Consider the following 8,030-nt stretch of genomic DNA (forward strand, 5'->3'; position numbering starts at 1 on the left):
GAGGGCCAGGGTGCAGCTGTTTTATTTTATATTTTCGTACATCTCCGGCCGTTTTGCTAATGTTCTTTTCTTCATCCACTTCTTCTTTTTTCATGTTGAACGGGGACATGAAATTAGAGAGGAGGAACCTAACCATAAGTTGTTGCTGATCTCGTGATCTCCTCCTACTGCTAGTCTGCTACTTACGTACCTAGCTTGGATCGATGTCCATGGACGGCAAGACCCCTGATCTGCTGCCTCTGAGCGCGGCCAAGAAGATCCGGGATGCCGTCCCGCTGGTCTGCGGATGGACGCTTCTCAACACCTTCAGCACAGCAGTCGGCTACATAGCCGTCGACTACATCCATGTCTCATGCAGCCAGGTAACCACCTACCCGTGTACTGCCCTCCGATGCTTGACATTTCGACCGATCCTTCATTCTGCCGTGCATCGAGCTGACGGACGCGGAGGAAGCCAGGGTAAGCGCCCTCTGGATCGGGATGCTGTGCTGCGCCTCGTTACAGGCGGCCGCGGCGGCGCTGGCACTGCTGCTACCAGGCCACCGTCGCTGGCCCGCTGTGCCGTCGCCTACCTCGCGCTCGCGGTCACCGTCCTCGACCATTGCATGTACGCCAGCACCGTTTGGGTCTTCCTCGCCGCCGACCCAGATTTATCTTCGGCAGGATCTACTTCACCGCGGGCTTCTGCTTCTTCGTGGTGGGCGACCTCCTCAGCTTCCGGGCCCTCCTGGGAGGTGATGGGTGGGGCATGAAGTACGTAGCCTATTTCTTCTGATCATGTTCGCACTACCAGAATAACTGCTTGCGCCGACGGCCTTATCTATGCCGACGGCCTCCGTCGGCATAGATGTACCTATGCCGACGGCCAAGGACAGGCCGTAGGCGTAGAAAAGCCGTCGGCATACATGTGGCCGTCGGGACCGCTCGAGATATGCCTACGGGGACTGTCGGCATAGGCGCGGCCGTCGGCATAGCCCGGGCCCACCTACCCGGTCAGCGCTGACCGTTTGACGGCGTTGAAACTACGCCGACGGGAGGTAACGGCGGCCGTCGGCATATCTATGGTAGGGTATGCCTACGGCATAGCCGTCGGCATAGACCTGGCCATGCCCCTCTGCCACGTCATCGATCCGTGTGCGCAGCTATGCCGACGGCCTTGCTGTCGGCATATATTTATTTAGTTTTATTTTAAATTTTGCTTTATAATATCTATGGCAAAGGTATGCCTACGGCATAGCCGTCGGCATAGGCCGCTCTGCCACGTCATCGATCCGTGCGCCATGCCACGTCATCGATCCACGGGACTGCATCTCCGTGTGTGCACAGATATGCCGACGGCCTTGCCGTCGGCATACATTTATTTTACTTTATTTTGTTATTTTTACTTTATTTTAATTTTTGTTTTTCCATAAGATAATTATGCCTTATCTAAAAAAACGTACCCCGATGGTATATCGATTGCCCCCCGTTACGAACGTCGCTATCGCCGTGTCATGGAGGGGGAAAACTGTCGACACGGAGGGAATTCTGGTTGGGGGGGGGATTCGGGGTGTAGCTATGTCACCGAAACATCGCACGGGTCCCGATGCATATGTGAAAGTGTTCAGGCATGCGTAGACGCCCGTCTTGGGGCTCCGCGTTGTGCCCCCCTGCACGCAAGGCAGTGTCGCCGTCACTTGGAGGGGGCCAAACCCCAGAGACGCGTGCCGCCTTTTCGGACATGCCACCACACCACCCCACATGTATGGGGGCCCGGTGCGATGCTCGGGTGGCATTGCTACCCCCCCCCCCCCCCCCGGCCCCCCATCCCGCCTAACCCTGTATCGTTTGACCACGGGATCTAGCCCTTTGACTTTGCACGGACGGGCTTTGAGCAATGGACCTATCCACCCGGTTGTGTTAGGTCAGCCCATAGAAACACTTTGGAGCAACATCCGGGCCAGACCCACAGCAAGATCCCCTCCGTGTAGACCCGACGCGTCCGTTTCCCCCCTCCAGGTGCCGGTGGCGGCGCCGTCCGTGAGGGGGGCACACCCCGGAGACGCGTGCCGGGCGTTTACACCCGCCACAACACTTCCAGACTTGTGAGAGACCGCCTACGCAAAATTTGGCGGCATGCTAGCCCCCGGAGGCCGCCGGCCACAGTCGTAGACACGCGAAGAGCAATCCGCATAGAGGGAATTGTTCAGATACTACTCCATCACGAACAATTATGAAAAATTACCATCAGTCCTACAGCACATGTGCCCGCGTCGTATAAAAAACTCATGATTTTATCCATATTCACGCCGCATCGTTACCGCAGAACGTCTACTACCGTGTCATCGCCGTTCGTGAGGGGGGCACCCCCCGGAGACGCGTGCCGCCTCTTCGGACATGCCACCACACCACCCCGCATGTATGGGGGCCCGGTGCGACGCTCGGGTGGCATTGCTACCCCCCCAGGGCCCCCGTCCCGCCTAACCCTGTAGCGTTTGACCACGGGATCTAGCCCTTTGACTTTGCACGGACGGGCTTTGAGCAGTGGACCTATCCACCCGGTTGTGTTAGGTCAGCCCATAGGAACACTTTGGAGCAACATCCGGGCCAGACCCACAGCAAGATCCCCTCCGTGTAGACCCGACGCGTCCGTTTCCCCCCTCCAGGTGCCGGCGGCGGCGCCGTCCGTGAGGGGGGCACACCCCGGAGACGCGTGCCGGGCGTTTGCACCCGCCACAACACTTCCAGACTTGTGAGAGGCCGCCTACGCAAGATTTGGCGGCATGCTAGCCCCCGGAGGCCGCCGGCCACAGTCGTAGACACGCGAAGAGCAATCCGCATAGAGGGAATTGTTCAGATACTACTCCATCACGAACAATTATGAAAAATTACCATCAGTCCTACAGCACATGTGCCCGCGTCGTGTAAAAAACTCATGATTTTATCGCGCTCCGAGTATTTAATAATATTCACGCCGCATCGTTACCGCGGAACGTCTACTACCGTGTCATCGCCGTTCGTGAGGGGGCACCCCCCGGAGATGCGTGCCGCCTCTTCGGACATGCCACCACACCACCCCGCATGTATGGGGGCCCGGTGCGACGCTTGGGTGGCATTGCTACCCCCCCCCCGGGGCCCCCGTCCCGCCTAACCCTGTAGCGTTTGACCACGGGATCTAGCCCTTTGACTTTGCACGGACGGGCTTTGAGCAGTGGACCTATCCACCCGGTTGTGGTAGGTCAGCCCATAGGAACACTTTGGAGCAACATCCGGGCCAGACCCACAGCAAGATCCCCTCCGTGTAGACCCGACGCATCCGTTTCCCCCCTCCAGGTGCCGGGTACCGGGTCCCATACAGACGGTAAACTAAGAATCTAAAAATGTAATAATTGAATTGATTAAAAACTCCGGTATTCATCATTGAAAATGTACAATTGATGTGAACCTTTTAGTGCTCGGGAACCGGCCGGCTGCCCGGGCACGCCCGGTGCCCGAGCACTGAAAAGTTCACAGCAACTGTCCATTTTCTTCATATAAGTCTAATGAATACCGGAGCTTATAACGTATGGATTAATGAACTATTTAAACAGGTCAAATTGCTTTTCCCTCGGCGAGGTGGCACTATTTTTTCAAAAAAAAAGTAGTTGCCATCTATGCCTACGGCATAGCCGTCGGCATAGGCCTCCTATCTATGCCGACGGCCTGGCCGTCGGCATAGAGCCACCCTTATCCACTCGGGCCACGCCGTGGCCACTCGTTCAACTGCCCCTCCTCAAACCACTCCGACCCACGCCGCGCCGCCGCCCGACCCCGACCCCCACCCGCGCCGCCGCCGCCACCGGATCCCGACCCGCCGCGCCGCCGTCCACCCCCTCCACCCGCTGCCGCCGTCCGCCCCCTTCCACCCCAGTCCCCCTCCACCCGCCGCCCCGGCCGCCCCCTCCACCCGCCGCCCCATCCGCCGCCTATACCCGCCGCCGCCCTCCATCGTTGCCGTCGTCCGCCCCTCTCCACCCAAGCCCCGGCGGCCCCCTCCACCCGCCGCCTCGCCCACCTCCTGCTGCTGCTGGTGAGCTGGCCGCGGTCGTGGCTCCGGCGAACTCCGGCGCCCTCCCGGCCCTCCTCTGGTGCTGGTGAGCACCGGGGAGGCCTCGGCCGCCCACGCTCCACCGCCCGTCGCCGGCCCCTCAGACACCACCTCTGCCACCACGTCCCCCGCCGCTCCCCTACCGCCCCCCTCGGTGAGCTCCCCCGCCACCGTGCCACTCCCCCCGCTGCTGCCTTGCTCCCCTGCCGTTGCTGCCTTGCTAGATGAATGGATGGATAGATAGTTAGATAAATAAAAAAATTGTATGTTTTTTGTTCTTCTTGCTACTGTTTTTAGGTGGATGGATGTATGGATTTTTTTTGTTAGATGGATGCATGGATGTTGTTAGAGTCATAGATGGTGGATGGGATGGAATGTCGGTGAATTTTTTTAGAAACTTTGTTTGTCATAAATTTAATGTTAGGTCATGTTGATAAATGGATGTTGGTCAAGTTAATGATATATGAATGGATGGATGGATGTTGGACAAAATTTTGACACTTGACTGAGATGTGATGATCTTGCTATTTTGTTTATACTCATAATGATCTTGATAAAATAATTGAAGACAAAATTTTGAAACTTACTAAGATGTGATGATCTTGCTAAAAAATTGATAGTCATGATGATCTTGTTAAAATAATAGAAGACAAAAGTTTGACACTTGACTGAGATGTGATGATCTAAGTTGTTTTTTCAGTGGAATTTGCAGGCTTTGTGGTGTCACATTTCACCGGAGTGGCCGTTGTCCGAAGCGTTGGTCCCTGAGCATCCCTCTGCTGTTCGACTACTTCCTCTACAGCGGAGGGTGAGCTACAAATCCATCACCTCCTTTTTCATGTGACTAGATTTCATTCTCAAGTCAACTGGCGTAACCTAGGCGTCTCCCGTCCAAAAGGGTTGCATCGATAAATATGCATTCAATTGCATATTTATCACCGCAGCTCTTTCGGATTGTCCAGCGTTTTCCACGGACAGCCCGAGGATGCGTAGATTGGGTATGTTCTCCATGTTCTACCCTGTTCCGAGATAGGATTTCGGCGGCACCTCCCCATTGTTCTCCGGAGCACATTTTCTCGGCTATTTGCCGAGACGTGTATCTGGAGAACAGCGGGGAGGTGCTGCCGAAATTTTGTCTCGGAACGGGGTAGAATGGAGAACGTACTCAATCTACACATCCTCTGGTGGGATTAGGACCCATCTTTACCTATTAGAGATGTAGGTGGATTAAACGCGGTAGAAACTGAAAATTTGATGTGATTAATTTAAATGAATCCTTAATTATGTTGTGTGGCTTGCAAAAAAGCAGAGGATGGCAGATAATCAGTGGATGTACAGTGGTTTTATCCGTCGGAATCGAGTAACATCAGAGTGGATCGTGAAAACCGATGTGTATTTGAAGGAGATATTCCGTCGTCCAATGAGAATTATCCCACCATGCCCCTATGCGAGATGTGCCAGACGTCACCGTAGAAATCAGACGGACATGAGTGAGCACCTTCGCACGCACGGATATATGCCAAACTTTGACATGCCGCCGATAAACATAGCCGAGCAGGACCGTGGTAGAGAGGAGGTGATGCGACAACGCATCGATGGATATGAGGACGACGGGGTCAGGGACATGCTAGATGATGTCATTGTTGCAGAAACGGGAAATGCGACACCTTCAGAGAATGAACCGGAGGAGCCGGAGGCAACCGCAAAGGCCTTCTTGGAGGTCTTGGCCTCGTCGAAGAAACCTCTTTATGCGGGTGCGAGGTGGGAGGGCTGGGGCCTCGAAACCTTATAACATGCCACGACAAGAGTGGGAAGACCTCATGTTCTATATCTTGCACAACATCAGGGAACTTGAGGAAGTGTGGATGAGGTAATACCACTACACCATTCCTTTATGTCTTCCACATCATCATGTTTTATGTTCACTTAGTCCCGGTCTAACACCGTTTTTTTTAGTGATTTCGTTCAAGAGGAATGGACGGGAATGAATCCTCCTACTGAGGCAGAGGCACTTACTCTTCTCCGTCATGGAAACCCTGGACGTAAAAAATTTGTTGCTTGGTTCATGGAGAAAGTAATTTTCCACACTCCCCTATTAAATACCCAGTTCAACATTTATTAGTTAACTAATGCACGCAACAATTTCAATTATACTTGTAGGGAAAAGATCCGAACATATCTATGGATGATGAATTGAGATGGGTTTCCATGGGTTTTGACCCTGCCGTCATGACATGTAAAAAGTATGATGTGAATGGGTATCGCTTCCATACAGAGGATCACCAGAACAGCCGGCCTGATCCCAAAACTATAAATACCGGAGTGTACACCCCCGGTCAAAATTCAGTAGACTACTACGGAAGGGTACAAAATATATACGAGATTAAATTCCACCAGCGGCGCGAGACCCTAAGTCTGCCTGTGTTCAAATGTCGATGGTTCGATCCGCGGGAGGGGGTAAAACATACGCCTTCCATTGGTTTGGTCGAAGTTAAACCATCAACCGTCTATGCCGGAGCCGATCTCTTCATTGCGGCTACCCAAGCTACACAAGTATATTATCTGCCTTACCCATGCCAGAAAGAGTACCTAAAGGGTTGGGAAGTTGTGTTCAAGGTGTCGCCACATGGTAAGCTACCGAACCCGAATGAAGACGATTACTACAACATTAACCCCATGACATACGAGGGAGTGTTCTATCAAGAGCAACCTGATGATGATGATGTGGTTAGAAACGATGACACTAGACCATTGGGTGATGATGATGTGGATCCAAACGACGACGAAGCACGGAATGATGGTGAGACCATTGTCAATGAAAATGACATACTTATGCTAGAAAAGTTAAACGAAGACGCTGACGACGAGGAAGAGCCTCCACCTCCGTCAGAAACGAAGATGATATGATTGATAGTGATGATGAGACGGACCGAGAAAGAGGTTACAACAGTGATGATTCATATGGTTTCTAGCAGATGTACGTGTCAAGTCTTTTTTTCTATAGTTTAGGAATATGCCTTTTATGCATTTTTATTAATGTGTTTATTACCATGCCTTTTCCTTCATTTCATTAATTTACTAATTGCTTATTCTCTTTTCAATGCAGGTTCGTGGAACATGGGCAAGGGGAAGGCCGACGGCGTGGGTTTCCTACGCAAGGTCGTTGGCCTGCCTAGTCGGAGTGGTCGAGCACGTAATCCTCCCCCCCGGCTACTTGACGATGACTCCTCACAGGGAGGTCCAGGGAGAGGTGCCCCTAGAGGAGGAGGGGGCGGGGGGAGAGCCCCTAGAGGGCGAGGTGGTGGGGGGAGAGCCACTACAGGGGGTCGCGGCCAGAAAGAGCGCACCCTCACCGACTTAGGGGTGTTGTCTTCGAGGCCATCCTCTAGTGAGGTACCCTCCTCTAGTGAGGTACCCTCCTCTGGTGAGGAGGAGTAGGAGGATGAGGCAGGCGAGGAGGAGGAGGTTCGGGATGGGGCCGAGGAGGAGGTGGAGGAGGAGGACGAGGAGGAGGAGGATGAGGAGGAGGTTGGGGAGGGGGAGGCAGGCGAGGAGGAGGGTGGTGGCGGGGATGATGGTGCTGGCGGGGAGGGGGTTGACAACAAGGGGTGGCTGCGTGGTAACGCAAAGCTACCAAAGCAGGTTCCTGCTACTGAGGAGCAGAAGTGGCTCATTGAGCCCATGGGGAAAGAGTAAGTGCCACTTTATAATAATTTCATTATTTTTCTTGTCACATGCTCATTCCGGTTGTTGTTTATTTTGCTTGTCACATGCTAATAGTTCATTCTTTTGCAGCAACTGGATATATTCTAAAGGGGTCCGTATTCCCAACGGCCTCATCACCGTCTTGCTGAAATTACACTGGCCGGGGTTGTACTGTCCGGATCCAGTCAGGCACCCGAACCATCGGGTCTTGGCCACGAGCTGGGATCACTGGGAAGCGGCCCTCCACGCGGACCATGGG

At 53.7% G+C, this 8,030-nt stretch overlaps 1 pseudogene; it reads left to right on the forward strand.

The window, feature by feature from the left end:
• Positions 1–203: 203 nt before the first annotated feature.
• LOC123076338 (uncharacterized) lies at positions 204–775 on the forward strand (annotated as a pseudogene).
• The last annotated feature ends 7,255 nt before the right edge of the window (positions 776–8,030 follow it).

The sequence above is a fragment of the Triticum aestivum genome, chromosome 3D, assembly GCF_018294505.1.
Source record: "Triticum aestivum cultivar Chinese Spring chromosome 3D, IWGSC CS RefSeq v2.1, whole genome shotgun sequence".
Lineage (NCBI taxonomy): Eukaryota > Viridiplantae > Streptophyta > Magnoliopsida > Poales > Poaceae > Triticum > Triticum aestivum.